We start from the raw sequence: 19,023 nt of genomic DNA, 5'->3' as shown, positions 1-19,023 counted from the left end.
AAACTTTAGATTTTCAGTTTCTCTGGGAAAAAAAACAATCAGAAGATCTGGCAACACTGGGCTTATGTCCCACATAGCAACAATTAGCTGGAGCTGCAAAGGGGCTGCCCCCTTCGGTTAGGGCGTTCATTCTCTGATAGATCCCATAGCTCCTTATTTTCTCTCCGACACAGAGGCTGGATGTCAGCTGGCATCTGTAATTGGGCCTGCACAATTTTGTTTTGTTTTTCTTATGGGACAGAAATATTTCTCTGTATTTACGCCTCTTTCAAAAATGGTGTGGTGGACTCTACAGGTGGACTCGACTGATGGCCAGGTGACCGCCAGTCTCCATGCCCTTGTGTGGCCCCGCCCATGCTGACACCGGCCCAGGCCACGGGACCTGCTTTAACCAAATGAGGCATCAGCGCATAACAAAAGCAGAGACTTGACGAGCGCTTGGCGTTGAGGTTTGCCGTTTTTGAGGATAAGGCTGGGATGAGAGACCACATGGAGAGAAGGGCTAGAGAGTGAGGAATTGCTCATAGGATGATAGAGATGCGTCAAAAAAAACCCCGCGGTATCTGCCTTTGAAAGGCTGCCACTGGCCAAATCTAGGACGATTTGAGCATAAAAATAAATAATGGCACTAACAATTAAAATCCATTGGATATAATAGGAAACCATGAATCTATACAGATATAAATAAATAAATGAATATATTGAGCGTTTGATGTTAAATGGAGATATCCACAGAGTTTCAAAGTACCTCCCCACAAAACAGCAAAAAACAGGGAAAAATAAGTTTTGTAAAGAAGCCTGGCAGACACCACCTTCACCAAGTGATCAGAGTGAACGTCAGGAATGTGGCAAATTGAAGTCACGCGCCACCCGACAGGATGCAGTGGGAAAAACAAGGTGGCATTTCTGTGATGGTTTTGCCAAATTGTCTACTGCTTGACTAGGAGGAAAGGCGAACAGGGAATTATAGGGGGAGAAGAAGAAAGTCACTCAATAGTTCAAAGGCCTGATCCTCCAGAAATAACTGGAAACGTGTCCATGCAAACCCTGTGCATGAACATTCACAAAAGTGTTATTATTCATAACAGCCCCCCACAGTAGAAACAATCCAGATGTCCCAATGCAGTCTATCTACACATGGGAATGTTATCCGTCAATAAAAAGGAATGAAGTTCTGCCACCACCGCAACATGGATTAACCCCAAAAACATGATGCTGGGTGAAAGGAGCCAGACACAAAAGACCACATATTGTATGACTCCACTTACAGGAAATGTGCAGAATAGGCAAATCCGTCGAGACGGAAAGTAGATGAGTGATCGCCGGGGGCTGGAGGAGGAACGCTAATGGGTGTGCGGTTTCTTTTTGGGTGATGAAACTGTTCTCAAGGTAGATAGTGGTGACGATTGTTCAACTCTGTGAATATCCTAAAATCCACTGAATTGTGTGCTTAAAGGCGTGAATTCTATGATATGTGAATTATATCTCAATAAAGTTGTTGTTTAAAATAATAAACTATAGGTAGATTCAATAATTGAATGTAAAAAATTGAACCAAGGAAGTACTAGAAGGAAAACAAACAAAAATATCATCCTACTACACTCGGTAGTTTGGACTTAAGGAACTGACATGATCAGGTTTCTGTTTCGTAGTTGATTTCAGAGGCAGTAGAGTGGTGATGAGCAAAAGGACTGGGGGGCAGGAGGGAGGAGCAGGGCAGTGACCCAGGCGCGAGGCGGTGAGAGTCTGAAGCATGGCACTGGCAGTGCCCACGGAGAAGGAGGGGAGACAGAGAGAGGTTCGGCAGCTAGGACGGAGGCCCTGGTGTCCAGTTGGCGGCTGGGGGTGAAGAGGAGGAAAGGGCTCCCTCCTGCCCATTCTTCAAGTCGCGGAGTGCAGGTATCGCTTCTTGGGAAGCCTTCCCTGGCCCCCCAGCCAGAGGAGGTGACCCCGAAGTCCCTGCCCGTCTCTATATCTGTGCCTACCCTGGCACTTATCTCAGTGAGTCACTGTCTACTCTCCCTCTGGGCAGCATGAGCCCAGGAACAGGGTCTGGCTCATTTCATCCCAGCACCTGTCAGTATGCAGCACATTGCAAATGTCCAACGAATATTTGTTGAGTGAATGAATGAATGAGTCTGTGATATCTTACCAGCTTTTGGCTCCTGAATTCCTTCACTACACTGTCATTCTACGATGAATATACTCCAGTCTAACACCCAGAAAGCAATTTAGGGTAACGCAGAACCTAAAACCTATGTCCCCTCCCCCTGGGCTCCATGTGAGAACAGAGGCCGGACCCCTAAGTCATGAGCCAGGGATGAGGCAGGGCGAGACTGGACTCGTGTGTTAATAACACCAGGTGACCTGTTGACTGTCCTGGGTCACTGCTCCCCGACATCATCCAGGAACCCCAGATGTAAGCTGGGAGAAGAGGCTGCTCTGTCCCCTCAGAGCACCAAGGTCCAGCCAAGGCAGCTCAGCGGGCCTCATCCTGGAGTCCATCCCAGGGGACTCAGACGCAGGGTATGTGAGCAAGTGTCCCGCCTTCAAGCTGTTGTGGCCTTAGAACAGTGGCTAAGCTTGAAGTTTCAGCAACATTAGGAAGAACTTTCAAAATATCTCCCAAATGTGTCCCCTGCTGACCACGTCTCCCATCAGTGCCCTGGTCCAAGCCGCCACTGTGTCTTGCCTGATTGTTGTCATGACCTCCTGACCTCATGGTGGCTTCCAGTCTCGCCTCACGACAATCTGTTTCCCACATAGCAGCCAGCGATCTTTTAAAAACATAAATCATACGGTGTCATTCTCCTCCCTTAAAGTCTCCAGGGGCTCTCTGGATAATTACGCTTGGATAATATCAAACCCCTCCCCGTGGCCCACCAGGGGCCGAGTGATCTGGCTCCTCCCCGGCTGCCAACTTCTCTTCTCTCCCTGGCTCACCAGGCTGCAGCCACACCGGCCTCCTTTCCTTTCATCCAATGTGCCAAGCCCATTCTCACCTCAGGGCCCTTGCACTTGCTGTTAGAAACGCTCTAATTTGCCCACCCCACCCATCCACCCCCACATAAACCACCCCTTGTGTTGCTCCATCATATCACCCCATTTACCTCCTTCACAGCAGCTAGTCATCTGCAGTTGCTACGTCTATTCCTCTATGGACTGCCTCTCTCCCAACCAGAATCAAATCATGAGTTCAATGACCTATTCTGTCTTGTCTCCACCGTTTCACCAGGACCCAAGGCAGTACCTGGTATACAGTTGGAGCTCAATAAATATTTGTCCAGTGAATGAAAGAACTGAGAGCTGCTCATGTCTTATTACAATTGTCTGACATAAGTTTGTTCTTTTATTCACTTCCTTGTTGACCGTGGCTCTCCCCTGACTAGAATGTAGTCTTGGTGAAGGCTGGAACCCTCTCCTTACCCCTATTGCACTTGCAGCACCCGGAGCAGTGCCAGGCACAGAGCAGTCAGTCAGTGAATAGTTGCTGAACGCTGCACGACTGTTGATGAAATTTTATCATTTTATCAAATTCCTGAAATATATATACATTTTAAATGGAATACTGTTCAAAAATTGTCTCAACATATTTTGTGGTGTAGCTTGACACACACACACACACACACACAATCCTCTCATTAACCTGCACTGTGGATTTTGACAAATGATTTAGTCCTTCTGGGCGAAAGGCATCATCTATATAGTGAAATGATTACGCTACCCAACTTCTAAGACTCTCTCCCGCTCTAATCCCCTAATATCCCATATATTCTGCTTAATGGTAGGAAGAGTTTAAACTAGGTTCTGCCCCCAGTTCCTGGACATTCCCTACCCATGCATAGATACGTGCATTTCCTGGGGTACTTGGTGGTACCCCCTTGGTGCTAGGCCCCACAGAGATATTGGTGAAAGCTCCCCAGCTCATCGCGGGTCACTGAGTGAGGAAGACGGACACCGGCCTCAAGTTCTGCCACCACAGAAATCAATTGGCCCAGACCCTTGTCTGCCTAATACCTTCATGGGCACAGGTGACTTCTCTGAGGCCTTCCTGGTGACATGCCTCCTTTGCTTGTGGTCTGGCTGGTTCCATCCTGCAGCCAATCGCCGTATAAGTCGACGGATCAGCTATGCAGCAAACCCAACCACCTGTTGGACAGGTTGAAAATGCCAGATTGACTGGTAACTTTCAGTCTTTTTGTCTCGACCTGAAATCTAAAAGGCTCAACCCAATCCCTAAATATTGATTGAGCACCAACAGCATGTGTGATGTTGAAGGCTTGGCCTTTGCTCTCCTGAACTCCACATCCAGGCAAGGAGACAAAACATACATGAAAAGTTGCATTAAAATGCAAGAGATTTAAAAAGAAAATAGCAACCCAGTACAAAACGACAAAGAATAAGAATATGAAGTTCCAGAAGATGACACTCAAATGGCCAGTAAACATAGAAAAGAGATGCTCAGCTTCATTGATAAGGAATTTACAAAGACTTGACACCAATCAGTAAAAACCGTTAAGTCTGAAAGCACCAGAGCATGTGGGGAACATACAGTGCAGGCACATAAGCTGGTGTTACTAATGTAGCTGGAGGTCCACGCACCCTTCCATCGAGCAGCTCCACCAGCGAGAAACGTGCATGCGTACCCAAGGAGACGTGAGACGGACGTTCATTGCACACTGCTGCAGCACTGTTTTCACATTTCCACGAAGAGAGCTCGGACTCTCTAAGGTGCAGTCTGCTGTGTGATGGAATACCATACAGCAGTTTAAAGGAATGAGTCACATCTGCACACATCAGCATGGCAGTCCTCTCAAAAAGCCGAGTGAGAAAAGCACGTGACAGAGCGATGGATACAGTGTAACACCATTTTTGCACAATTTAAAACATATAATCAGTGACAGATATTGTTTATGGATGCTGTCATGTGTAGTAGAGATACTAAAACACGCCTGGGAATATATCGAGGCAGAGGAAGGGGTGAGGGCAGAACTTGAGCTGTATCAGTCGTGTCCTATTTCCCTTAAAAGGCAGAGAGGTTGGAAACAGGGCAAAGTATCCACACTGGGTGGTGAGTATGTGAGTGTCTTTTGTTATTGTTGGTGCTTGGTTATATATTTTAAGAATTTCATAATTAAACACTTTTAAAATAAAAAAGTAAATAATTCTCCCGAAAAATGTAAGAGACATATTGCTCCTCAGCACAAGAGCAGACAGATCGAGTGGGACAGTGAGGACCTTTTATTAAATAAATTCCTGGCATAAGTAGCCAGCTGTCTCGTGAAGCGGGGTGTGACTATAGGGGGCTGGGAAGCCTTTATGGGAGAGGTCGATTCCCAGCTGGAGCATGAAGAATGGTGTCCAGATGGGGTTCTTTGGAAGCAGACACTGAGATGAATTTGGGGTGCCAGATGTTTCTTAAGGATCCACACTTGTGAAAGGAAGGGGACGGAAGCAGCAGCACAGTGCAGGCCCAACGAGGCCGAGGCCAACCCACCCTGAGCGCTGGCGCCCACGCTGTCTAACGTCGGTCTTCGCGCCCCGGCGCGCTCCGGCACTGAACGTAGGCCGCCCCGGAGAGGGTGCGACCTTGCCCAGGTGGCTCTCTGGAGGTGCTGACCCCTGGAGGCTGTCTGTTGACCACACCCCCTGCAGCTTTTTGGTCTGTCTGCGTGGCCCATCTCCATGCCTATCGCACACAGACGTTTCTTAAACAGTCTTTATTTTCTAAAACAGTTTTAGGTTCACAGTAAAATTGAGCAGAAAAGTACAGAGAGTCCCCATATACCCTCTGCCCCGACGCACACACAGCCTCCCCATTATCAACATCCACCTCCAGAGCGCTACATTTGTTAAAATTAATGAACTCACAGTGACACATCATTATCACTCAAAGTCCGTAGTTGACATTAGGTTCACTCTTGGTGTTGTACATTCTGTGGGTTTGGACAAATGCATAAGGACATGTTTCCACCGCTATGGATACAGAGTGGTTTCACGGCCCTAAAAATCCTCTGTGCACCATCTATTCATCCCTTCCTCCTCCCTAATCCCTGATCCTTTTATAGTCTCCATAGTTTTGCCTTTTCCAGAACGTCATATAGCTGGAATCATACAGTGTGTAGCCTTTTCAGATTGGCCTCTTTCACTTAGTGATATGCATTTAAGGTTCCTCTTTGTCTTTTCATGGCTTCATAGCTCATTTCTTTTTAGCACTGAGTAACATTCCATTGTCTGGATGGACCACGGTTTATTTATCAATTCACCTACTGAAGGACATTTTGGTTGCTTTCAAATTTTGGTGATTATGAATAGAGCTGCTATAAATATCCACGTGCAGGTTTTTGTGTGGATGTTAAGTTTTCAATCAGTTGGGTGAATACCAAGAAGCACAATTGCTGGATCGTGTGGTAAGAGTATGTTTAGCTTTGTAAGAAACTGCCAATCTGTCTTGCTGAGCGTCTGTACCATTTTGCGCTCTTGCCAGCGATGAATGAGAGAGAGCTGCTGTTTCTCCACAGCCTTGCCAGCACTTCATGTTGTCTGCTCTCTTGGTCTCAAAATAGCTCCGGGACAGGGTCCTCTCACTGCAGGGGACACTCAGCAGCTTTCTGCAGAGGATCACAGGATGGCAGCAACTCTCTCCAAAACAATCCCCCCAAATCCTCCCTCTTCCTTCTTTGATCTCTGTCTTAATGCCTTGATCGGTTGAGGATCCAAGAGCCGTGGAAGTAATCCTTGAAATTGTCCTTATAAATTCTGCAGAGTAAGATCTGGCTTTGGAACTTCACATCTATTGTTCATTGGCGTGGCCCTTGACATTTGCATTTTAACAAGCTGTTATATCGAAACTAACTGCTCTGTTGTTCCAGCCACCCTGTGTTATCCTGCAGGTTCAGGAGAGAGAACAACCTGGGTCTAGTTGCTGTGTTATCCAATCTCGCAACTGCAAAAGAAAAGTGGCGCTGACTGCCCAGCTGAACTGCTGCAAAGAAATTCAAATGGCAGAGAACCACAGGGATGTGTTTCTGACCCCTCCGGACAAAAAGGAAACCATTTACCACATCAGTCCCAGCTTTCTCTTATTTACGCCATACACATTTCTCCTATGAACATTATATATGCTATTTCTAACATTTGTTCCCCTGTGGAAATAGAATTCTGTTTCTTTTAGTCTGTTCGTGAGAAGTGCCTCTTTCTGTTCAAGGGCACGACTTGTTCACAGAGAAACTCAATAGTCAATAGTCGGTGATCCCATTCTTTCTTGTATAGTATGTCTCATCTTAGTGTCCCTGAGAAGCAGACCCTGAAACAAGCAGTCGAGTGCCCGGAGTTTATTTGGGAGCTATGTTAGTTTCCTAGGGCTGCCGTAACAAATTACCACAAACTGGGCATCTATAACAACAGAAATTTATTCTCTCACAGTTCTGGAGGCCAAAAGTCTGAAATCAATTTGTCAGCAGGACACACTCTCTCTGAAGGCTCTAGGGGAGAATCTGTTCCATGCTTTTCTCTTAGCTTCTAGGGTTGCCAGCAATCCTTGGTGTTCCTCGGCTTGTAGACGCATCATTCCTATCTCTGCCTCCATCTTCACATGGCGTTCTCCTTTCTGCGTGACTCTCTTTGTGCCTCTTCTTCTCTTCTTATAAGGACGCCACTCATATTGGATTAAGGGCCCACCCTAACTCAGTATGACCTCACCTTAACTTGGTTACATCTGCAAAGACCCTATTTCCAAAGAAGCTCACATTCATAGGTACCCGATTTTAGGACTTCTACGTATCTTTTTGGGGGACACAATTCAACCCATAATATGAGATGATCCCAGGGAACTCCAATGGGGTTGGGCTGAGGATGTGAAGCAGGGAAGGAAAGAACCAGTAGTGTTATCAAGCAAGTTACCCACAGGGTGCCTGGAGCTCAGTCCACCAGGGAGTTCTGAGAGGCAGCGTAGAACACAATCATCTCAGTTAGTCCACTCGGGAGCAGGGAAGCCAGGCTTTTCCACCTGCTCCCCATCCAACATCAATCGAGGGCTGCTTCTGGGCATTAACTCGCCTGCTCTCCCAGCTTGGCTTGCCCAATGCCCTGGCCCAGTATGGTCTCAGGATCAGGAAAAAAAACGCCTCAGGACAAGAGTTTTGGGTGCTTGCGGTAAGCAGCTCTCAGTGTAGAGATGAGGGCTGAGGGAAGGGCAGGATGCCAACTGCATTATCCATACACCTCAGCAAACTCTGCCTAGTTCTAGTGAAAATCAGAACAAAAATATGAGAGATCTGAGTCACTTAGGTTTCACCCAAGGTCTTTAATCCTTAACTATCAACTAGGATGTTAAATGAGGCCACCCACGTGGAATGAAGTCCAAAGATGCTGACATAGTGAGGTCCTGGTACAGAAGCTGGCTGACCGTGTACCAAAGATGGCGCCCTCCAAGGTTTTGTCTGTACACGGGCTGATTCTATCACCTCACCCTCTTCCTTTTGGGTTGAACAAGTCAGTGCCCTGAATCAGGAGTTGGAAAGCGTGTACCAATCCTGCCACCTGCCCTGTTTCACTCACTAAGCCAGTATGCAGTCAGCGTCTTCCGTCCTGACGTCTGGGGGAGAAAATGGGCCAGACCTTGGCACACCTCATTTCAAAGACTGCCAAGCACTCTGCGAACAGAATCCAGTCCTACTCTTAGCTTTTCCACTTCCAAACCCCGAGGAGCTAGAATTACAATGTAACCTGCTTCCTTCAAAAGTGATTAGAACAAACTTGCTCACCAGGGGAAGGCAAGGAATGAGGAGAAAAGATAGTCTAAATACCTTAGGCACTTCCCTTGAGACATAATTAATGTATCTTGGCAATCATTCATTTTTAGCTCTGTCATAATTCTCAGCAGCAGGTTAAGCTGCTAAGAATGAAGTAATGGCTATTAATTAGTACATAGATTCATCAAGGAAAGACAAGAAATAGAAAGAAATTAGTTTGGGGAATGGAGAGTATAAATCATTTTGTACACCAATTCCCACCATAATTGTACCAATCTGGCTGTAGAGCTTACAGGAGGTTAGCCTGCTGACCAGTGGTCCGGTTGCTGCTATGAGATGCTGGCACACTGCCACACGCAGGCAACAGGGCAATACGAGATCACCCTCTTCTGGGTGAAGCCTTCCCAAACAGGCTCAGCCCAGAGTCACTTCCCCATTCTCTGAATTCTGAGCCTGTCATTTATAAGTTCATTGTGTCCTGTCCTGGGACACAGCTTACGCTGCTGCCTTCTATCATTGTGAAATTCATACTGCTGTTTAACTTCTACTGTCACTTCTTAAATATTCCCAGTGAGAATATAAACTTGAGGGTAGAGGCTACAGCCATTCCCCACATGTCCTGAATTCAATAAAGTTACTTAAGATAATCATTACTACTTTAATTGAGAGACGTATTACTTTCCTGCAGAAAAGACACTCATCAGCCCACTGAGTGGGATCTTGTGTAGCATGAGTTCCAGGTCCTTCAGACCTGAGGCTACGGAACGGCAACCTACCAGTAGACAGAGATGGGGGAGGGAGGGAGGCAGGACCCTTGAAACAATCTCAGGGTCATTGAGGCTTTGGAGCCTTAGAGTGACTCAGTGAGAGTGATTGTGGTGATGGAAACGGGAGCTAGACTTTCCCTATTTGAATTAAATGTCTTCTTTCAAATGTTCATACTTCACTAGTCTCACTTGGACTCTACTGAAAGTAACTGCTTTGCCTTCGTGTTTGGGCCCTTTTTGATACAATGAAAGTTCAATGGAGAAATCCTGAGTGATCCTCGCTGGGCCAGGGAGACAAACTTGGGTGTGTGTCCATGGGTCTCTTCCATAGACAATGTCTTAGTCAGAGGACTATTCATTCATTCATCCATCAAATATGTACTGAGCCCTTACAATGGGCAAGGTATGGCACTAGACACTCTCTGGGGAAGGGTAGAGTCTAGTGGTTGGAAAGGAGGATGGACAGACAGGTGAATCAAAAGATCAAGGCTGCTCTCTGAATGCTTACAGTATGGGGGAGGGAGGAAATGAAATTGGCACATAAATAACTACAATTCAAAGGGAGTAATAAGGGGTCTGAGGAGTTCAGAGAAAGTTCTTGGAAGCAGGGAGAAAGCATGAAAGTAACTGAAATACGAAGACATTGTATTGACTCCCTCCCTTTCAGTTTCTGCTGGGAAAGTGTAGAAACCAGAGAATCCTCTGGAACCAGGTGAGTGTTCACTTAGTGTCCTCCAGTTACTGCATTCGATTCAGATACATTGTGTTTGTTTACTTTGTATCTGGACACTGTTTATTTATATTATATTTGGGTACATTGTATTTATTGCTTTAAATACATTATTTTTATTGATTTAAGGGTCATGGTGAGTAGATATTGTGGACTGATCATGTAAAAATTGCTGTACCGACAAAGAAAATTGCTTGAAGTCCTTGCAAATGTGCTGACGCTTAAATGGCCTAAATGGTTCTTTTCTTCCTCATCAGGGAAAGTGATATTTAAGGACTTTGGCTCAGGCATCTATTAAACAAAGATTTAGTACTAGACAGGGGACAGGCCCCAGAAAGAGCTTAATGTGGCTCAGAGCACAGGCTCTGGAAGCCAGCTATGGCTCAGACATGGCCTCGGATACTCACCAGCTTTGTGACGAGGGAAAACTGCTCAAACTCTCATTCCTCAGTCTCCTTATGCTTTTAGGTTGTTGTAAGGATTGAATGAGCTAACACGTGTACAGGTGGAGAGGGCCACACAAATGGTTATTATTATTGTTATTGTTACTGAACCAGGTTCGTTGTTGCCTGTCACCCAGAAAGCCCCCAACACTGAGACGACGAGATTGCAGCAGAGAGAGGGTTTTAATCACAAGGCAGCCAAGTAAGAAAACGGGAGAGTGAGTCTCAAATCCACCTCCCCAAAAATGGGGGCTCAGGGATATTTATGGGGTAGGGGGCAAGGTGGTCTGAAATGTGGAGATGGATGATTGGAAGTGAGGAGAAGTGAGGTAAATGATGATCTGCACAAGTGTAGTCAGACTTCACGCCTCTTCATAGGACACATCTTCACAAAATGGTGGCATTAGCATGACCTGAGAGTGGAGATTTTAGCCTCTTGATGTCAAAAGGTCACTTATCAGGCATCTGTGTGGGCCCAGTTGATGGTGTTGGGGGAAGAGGGAGAATCTCCCTCTGCCCTTTTCCTTAAGGTTCTTCTGGCTGGCCAAATAATTAACAAGACAGGTTAGCAGGAGAAAATAATAACAAGTTTAATAACATGTATACATGGGAGAAACTCAGAAATGAGCAACTCGTCCCTCTGTCTAAGCTGCTTGCTTAAGTATTGTAGCTAAAGGCGAGGAGCGTGTTGGGGGTGGGTAGTGGCCTGGGACTTCAGAGGACAGGAGGACAATTCTTTTTAGGGTCATCTATAGATAATGTGGTCAGGGAGAGATAGAGTTTTTTGATAAAAGGGGCTTGGTGCCCCTCTCATTGTAACATCTATTTTATATTATCATTACAGCCATCATGATAGAAGATCTGTTCTAGGAAGGAGCCACCATGTCAAATTCTTTAGGCAGTTAGTGGGGGAGGTCAAATGTCCTTATTGTCTTCAGCTCGAAATAATCCGCATATCAGAGTGGTGCTTCCTGGGGCAGCTTGCCCTGAGCACCATCAATGGGTTGGTGGTCTCAACCGGCCTGAACTGGACAAGGGGGTCCTAATGCCTGAAAAACAGCTCAACGCTCATTACCATGGTGACCCAGGCGCCAGGGAGATGTTATCTATAGGAACCTAGTGGGACTCAGATAGCATATTCCCTAGACAGCACAGTTAACAATGGGCGGGGTAACAACCAAAAGCTATAATCAGTAATTGCAAAAAAAAAACTTTAGTTACTAGCTACCTAATCACCATGGCTAACTGTTTACTGGTTTCATTATTACCATTATCATCATTGTCATCATCACCATTGTCGGGGGAAGAGGGAGAATCTCCCTCTGCCCTTTCCCTTAAGGTTCTTCTGGCTGGCCAAATAATCAACAAGACAGGTTAGCAGGAGAAAATAATACCAAGTTTAATAACATGTATACATGGGAGAAAGCAGGGACACTGCGTTTCTCAACACAATAGCAGAAATTCTCGTCTTAAATATCATTTTCAGCCAATGACAAAGGAGGATTTTGGGGGTGAGGGGAGTCAGTTACAGGAGATTACCACTAAAGCACAGTAAACAAGAGTAAGGTTTATTATACAGCCCCAAGGCCTCACCTTCCACATTGATAAGTTACTAGAAATGAGCTCACCCCCCCCTTTTCCCAATATAGAGAGGGAGATACCTTTACAAATGGAGACTTCCCTTGTAAATGATTGTCTGACAACTCCTCGCAGGGCCATCCAAAGAATGTGGCCAGAGAGACAGAACTCCCGATAAGATGGGCTTGTTGGTGCCTTTTCTATTGTAACCTCTATCCTAAATTATCTTTTATAGCAGTCATGATAATAACCCCTTCCTAAAACAGATTTTTTGGTTTTAAATTCTTTAGGCAGTTTGGGAGGGGAAACTCAAATATTTTTCCTGAGCTCTCTGAGTCCTTATTGTCTTCAGCTCGAAATAATCCGCATACCAGAGTGGTGCTTCCTGGGGCAGCTTGCCCTGAGCACCATCACCATCATCATCAAGACTGTGTGACAGGTTCTGTCCTGATAGCTCCCAGCGGGAAGAATTGCAGGCAGGTAAAGAGGGAAAAGTCCAGAAGCAGCCAATCTGACTTTCTCCTGAGTCCAAGCTGATTTTAAAATGAAGATTGGGTGGTAATTTCCTATAACCCTGTACAAGAGGTATTGATACCTGCCCTGATATCAGTTCTCCTACATTAAACCCAGAATATATGGGGTTAAAACCAGAAGCACTCACCCTCTTTCCCTGCTTCTCTAAGTTAAATTCATATGTAACTATTGGTTTTTTTTGTATCCCTGAACTTCACAAGGCAGATAGAAGCTACTAATTGTTAAAAGGCCAGGTGGTCTCAAGCTGGGGTCACACTGATGTTTTGGCTGATTACCAGTTCTTGAGGTTTGTTATAGGGAAACTGATATCAAGAAGCTAAAACTTCTCAGACCTTAATTCCTCAGCTGGCTGGCACCAGAATCCACCATCCACCACGGAAACAGAGACAGTTGAAGGACACCCACCTGCGATTCCCTTATCTCGCCATCCTCCTCCCTCCAGGCAGCCTCACAGGGCCAAACGCGGCCAAATGCGGGCTGGGGGGTAAGCGCTGACCAGCAAGGCCACAGGCTCCCCCTCCCTACAAGGCGCCACATTCCTCACAGCCTTTAAAACCCATTGTCTCCCAACTTTCGGGGAGACAGGACAAATTTGAGAGCTCTCATCTCCCAGCTGACGTTACTCAAAATAAAAATTCTTTCCTTGCCGTAAGCCTGGCGTTCTAGTTTTATTTGGTCCCTCTTGTGTGGTGCTTAAAGAACCTGGGTGTGTATGTAACAGAATGTGAAATTATTCCTCTCTTTCTCTGGAAGAAAGCAAAGTCAAGAGAGTGACTGTCTTCAGAGAAAGGGGCAGGGACTACAGTGTGGGGCCGGGAGAAGGATGCGTGAGAATAGACTCCACAGTGTTCTTTGTGAGCGATTCACAAAGCCCGAGAACTTTCCGTTCCCAGTGCCTCTCGCCCTCCTGCAGCCTGTGGCTAACCCGTGCACCAATGCTCAGCCGACTGGGTCTGGCTTCAAAGGAGGGAGAGTTGATAGGATTTTTCTGGCAGAAACTGTGAGCTCTGATAGGCTTAGATTGGAAAGCAGTGGAAAAAGAAAAAAAAGGAAAAAAAATCTAGTGGTGGTGTGGATGGGAAAAAACATTTTTGAAATAAAACTTAAATTCCTGTTATGGTCACGAAGAAAAAAAATGGCTGATGAAAGTCACATACATTTCTTTTTATATTAAAGACTTTGCCGTTGTGGGAGATCAAGATTTGGCCACCCTGAAATATATCTCTTTACCTTGATTGTTTTCTCTGACTGACATTTGACCCCCCCGACTAACTGCCTAAAGAATTTGATACAGAAGATCTGTTCCAGAAAGGAGTTACTTACTATCTTATGGCTGTAATATAAAGCAAAATAGACGTTACAATAGGAAAGGCACCAACAAGCCCATCTTATCAAAAATTCTGTCTCTCTGGCCACATTCTCTAGATGGCCCTGCAAGGAGTTGCCAAACAAACATTTACATTTATAAGGGAAATCTCCATTTGTAAAGGTATCTCCGTTTCTGTATTTGGAAGAGGGCGGATGACCTCATTTCTAGAAATTTATCAATGTGGAATGTGAGGCCTTAAATCTGCATAATAACCTTACTCTTGTTTACTGTGCTTTAGTGGTAATCTCCTGTAACTGACTCCCCCCACCCCCAACATCCTCCTTTGTCTTTAGCTGAAGATTGTATTTAAGCTGAGAATTTCTGCTATTGTGTTGAGAAACGCAGTGTTCCTGGTTTCTCCCATGTATACATGTTATTAAACTTGGTATTATTTTCTCCTGCTAACCTGTCTTGTTAATTATTTGGCAGCCATAAGAACCTTAAGGAAAAGGGCAGAGGGGGATTCTCTCCCTCCCAACACTTCAAAGGAGGGAGAGTTGATAGGATTTTTCTGGCAGAAACTGTGAGCTCTGATTGGCTTAGATTGGAAAGCAGTGGAAAAAGGAAAGAAAGGAAAAAAATATAGTGGTGGTGTGGATGGGAAAAAACATTTTTGAAATAAAACCTAAACTCCTGCTATGGTCACAAAGAAAAAAAATGACTGATGAAAGTCACATACATTTCTTTTTATATTAAAGACTTTGCCATTGTGGGAGATCAAGATTTGGCCACCCTGAAATATATCTCTTTACCTTGATTGTTTTCTCTGACGGACATTTGACACCCCCGCTCCTGTAACTGACTCCCCCTACCCCCAACATCCTCCTTTGTCTTTAGCTGAAGATTGTATTTAAGACGAGAATTTCTGCTATTGTGTTGAGAAATGCAGTGTTCCTGGTTTCTCCCATGTATACATGTTATTAAACTTGGTATTATTTTCTCCTGCTAACCTGTCTTGTTAAGTATTTGGCCAGCCATAAGAACCTTAAGGGAAAGGGCAGAGGGGGATTCTCTCTCTTCCCCCACACCATGCATTTGATTTGCAATGGCTGTTAGAGAAAAAGAAACATTCAGTGACACTTGTTAAAGATAGTATGGCAGACTTTATTTAGGACCATCATGATATGTATACGGGGACCACTGCCATGAGAGTTTACAAGGGGGGAGAGAGATTGGGTTCAACTCTGAATAATACAGCATGGGCAAGTGAGAATTCATAGCCACGGAGCAGGGTGGGAGTCAGTGCATGGAAAATTACTAAGAGAAAACATCAGGAGAGAGGGAGATTCTTGCTAAACTGGCCTAACAGGATTCTTTGCTGAAGACAGGCCAGGCTGGTCAGACATCGAGGGTGATCAGATATCCAGGGTGGGGGGTTCTGGTTAAACCCACTTAGCAGGGTGCTTGCTAAAACTGGATTTTACAAGGAAGTGCATAGATGGGTTAGGAGAAGGTTCAGGGGCCTGACTAAAGTTTGGTCAAGCAAAGAATCTTCGCCATGATAAAATGTCTTCGTTTTTAAAAAATGTAATGTTAAGACACCCTAAGAGACAAACTACATTTTACAACTAAGTAACCCACAAAAATGACAAGATAAACTAAAAATATAAACCATAAAGAAAAGACAAGACAAACTAGTTTCAAAAGTATCTTGAATTATATTTGTTCAAAGATATAATATTATACTGTATCCTAGTTAGATAATTTTTTGAAATTTTACCTTTCAAATGAAACTCTTCAAGGATGGAAAAATATAAAAGAATGCATAGAAATAAGCCAGACACAAAAGGACAAATATTCCATGATTCCACTTACATAGGTACCTAGAATAGGCAAATTTGTAGAGGCAGAAAGTTTAGCAGAGGGTCCCAGGAGCTGGGGGGAGTGGGAATGGGAGTTAGTGTTTAATGTGTAAAGAGCTTCTGTTTGGGCTGATGAAAAAGTTCTGGAAATGGACAGCGGTGATGCTGCACAATATTGTGAATATACTTAAGGCCACGGCATTGTAAACCTAAAAATCGTTCAAATGATTAATTTTTTGTTATATATATTTTTTGCAGTAATAAAAAATATTAATTGAAAAGTACATAAGTGTAATTGCAGCTACAGGGCTGTTGAATACCATTCTGTACCCTTAGACTTGTGTGGTGCACAACCTATACATGGCAGCCTTGTCCAGACACTATTTTTTGACAAAAAGATAATAGTACTTGTATTCATGTATTTTTTTTTCTTTAAGGCAATGGGAAAATATTCCCCTCCAAGTTGACTTTTGTTTAAGAGAGAAAGGAAGGAAGGAAAGAAGAAAGGGAGGGAGGAAGGAAGGGAGGAAGGAAGGGAGGGAGGGAGGGAGAGAGAAAGACAGAAAGGAGAAAGAAAGAAAAATGAAGTTCACCAGTACAACAAAGAGAACAAGGGTCACAGAGAGGTAATAGGTGTGAGGGGAGGCAAATCAGGGCATCTTTAAGCAGAGGAGATGTAAAGAAACGGTTGGATGCAGCAGGTTATGCTTTGGAGGTGGAGTCAACCAGAACTTTTCTGTTTAAAAATGGGGTCTGAGAGAAAAGGAAGAATCAAAGATGACCTAAGCTTGTGGTGATGCTGTTCATAGAGATGGGGAGGCCTGGCGAGAAGCAGCTGTGGGGTGGCTTGGGTGCAGGGGATCAACAGTTGGGTTTTGGCAGAATTCAGCTTGAGATGCTTTTAGACATCCAAATGAAAATAATGAGAAGGCAGTAGGAGATGAGAGTCGAGTTTGTGAGAAAGGTCAGGGCAGAAGATAGACTTTTTTTGTGTGTGTGTGAGGAAGATCAGCCCTGAGCTAACATCCATGCTAATCCTCCTCTTTTTGCTGAGGAAGGCTGGCTCTGAGCTAACATCTATTGCCAATCCTCCTAATTTTTTTTTGCCCCCAAAGCCCCAGTAGACAGTTGTATGTCATAGCTCCACATCGTTCTAGTTGCTGTATGTGGGACACGGCCTCAGCATGGCTGGAGAAGTGGTGCGTCGGTGCACTCCTGGGATCCGAACCCGGGCCGCCAGTAGCAGAGCGCGTGCACTTAACCGCTAAGCCACGGGGCTGGCCCTAGAAGATAGAAATTTTTGAGTCAAAGTTAAAGTGATAGGAATACATGAGATCACCTGGAGAGTGTAGATGAGAAAAGAGGAGAGAGCAGAGAACAGAGCCCTAGAGAACTCCAACATTTATCCAAAGAACATGAACACACGAATGCATAAAGATATACGCACGCCTATGTTTGTCGCGGCATTATATACAATAGCCAAGACTTGGAAGCAACCTAGGTGCCCATCAAGGAACGAATGGATAAAAAAGATGTGGTATATATACACAATGGAATCCTATTCAGCCATAAAAAAGGATGAAATCTTGCCATTTGTGACAACATGGATAGACCTTGTTGGTATTACACTAAGCAAAATAAATCAGAGGGAGAAAGTCAAATACCATACGATCTTGCTCATAAATAGAAGATAACAACAACAACAAAAAACCACACAGAGACAGAGATTGGATTGGTGGTTAGCAGAGGGGAAGGGGAGAGGGAGGAGGGCGAAAGGGGTGATTAGGCATATTTGTATGGTTATGGATGGTAATTAGTCTTTTGGTGGTGAACATCATGTAATCTACACAGAAATGGAAATATAATGAGGTACACCTGAAATTTACATAACGTTATAAACCAATGTTACCTCAATTTAAAATAAAAAGAGAGAGAACTCCAAAATTTAGAGATCTGGTAGAAGTTGAGAAAAGGCAGCCTCTGAGGCAGATGGAAATCCAGACAAGTGCAGTGAGTATCATAATAGCCTACACAAGAAAGTATTTTAAGGAGAGAGTGGTAAACCGTGGCAAAGGATGCAGAGAGACTCAGTAGCTTTAAGGGCGGGAAACAAGGGAGTTCTCATTTAATTGCATCTATGTTCTCCATAAAATATGAGGCAGTCATCAGCTGAGTAGTGCTAGAAATTTGAAGATAGAAGAAAAGGTGTATAGGGGCCGGCTCCGTGGCTTAGCGGTTGAGTGCGCGCGCTCTGATGCTGGCGGCCCGGGTTCGGATCCCGGGCGCGCACCGAGGCACCGCTTCTCCGTCCAGCGCGAGGCCGAGTCCCACGTACAGCAACTAGAAGGATGTGAACCTATGACATACAACTATCTACTGGGGCTTTGGGGGGAAAAAAATGAATAAATAAAATCTTTAAAAAAAAAAAAAAGAAAAGGTGTATAATACTCACCTGGCACAGTGTAAAAGTAAATCTACTGGGGGGGAGTAGCAGGATTGTCTGGCAGTGTTGAGTTTCCATTTGAGAATCGTGGTCCATAAATGAAAAGGAAGTTCCCAACTCATTCTATGAGGCCAGTAGCACCATGATATCAAAACCAGGCAAAGACATCACAAGAATAGAAAACTATAGACCAATGCCTCTTATGAATAGAATGCAAAAATCCTCAACAAAATACTGGCAAATTGTAACCTATGAAAAGGAATATGCACCATGACCAAATGGGATTTATCCCAGGAATCAAATGGGATTTATCCCAGGAATGCAAGTTTTGTTTAACATCCAAAAATCAATTAATGTAGTACACTGTATCAATAGAATACAGGACAAAAACCACAGAAAAGCATTTGACAAAATCCCCCCTTTCATAAAAATATTCAGCAAATTAGGAGTAGAAAGGAACTTCCTCAACTTGATACAAGGTATCCATGAAAAACCCACAGTTCCATCATACTTAATGACGAAAGACGGAGTTCTTTCCTCCTGGGATCAGGAACAAGACGCGGAGGCCTGCTCTTGCCACTTCCATCCAACGTTTACTGGAGTC

Source organism: Ceratotherium simum, chromosome 25 (assembly GCF_057802395.1).
Source record: "Ceratotherium simum simum isolate JZ-2026a chromosome 25, ASM5780239v1, whole genome shotgun sequence".
Lineage (NCBI taxonomy): Eukaryota > Metazoa > Chordata > Mammalia > Perissodactyla > Rhinocerotidae > Ceratotherium > Ceratotherium simum.
Note: the sequence above shows the minus strand (reverse complement) of the source record.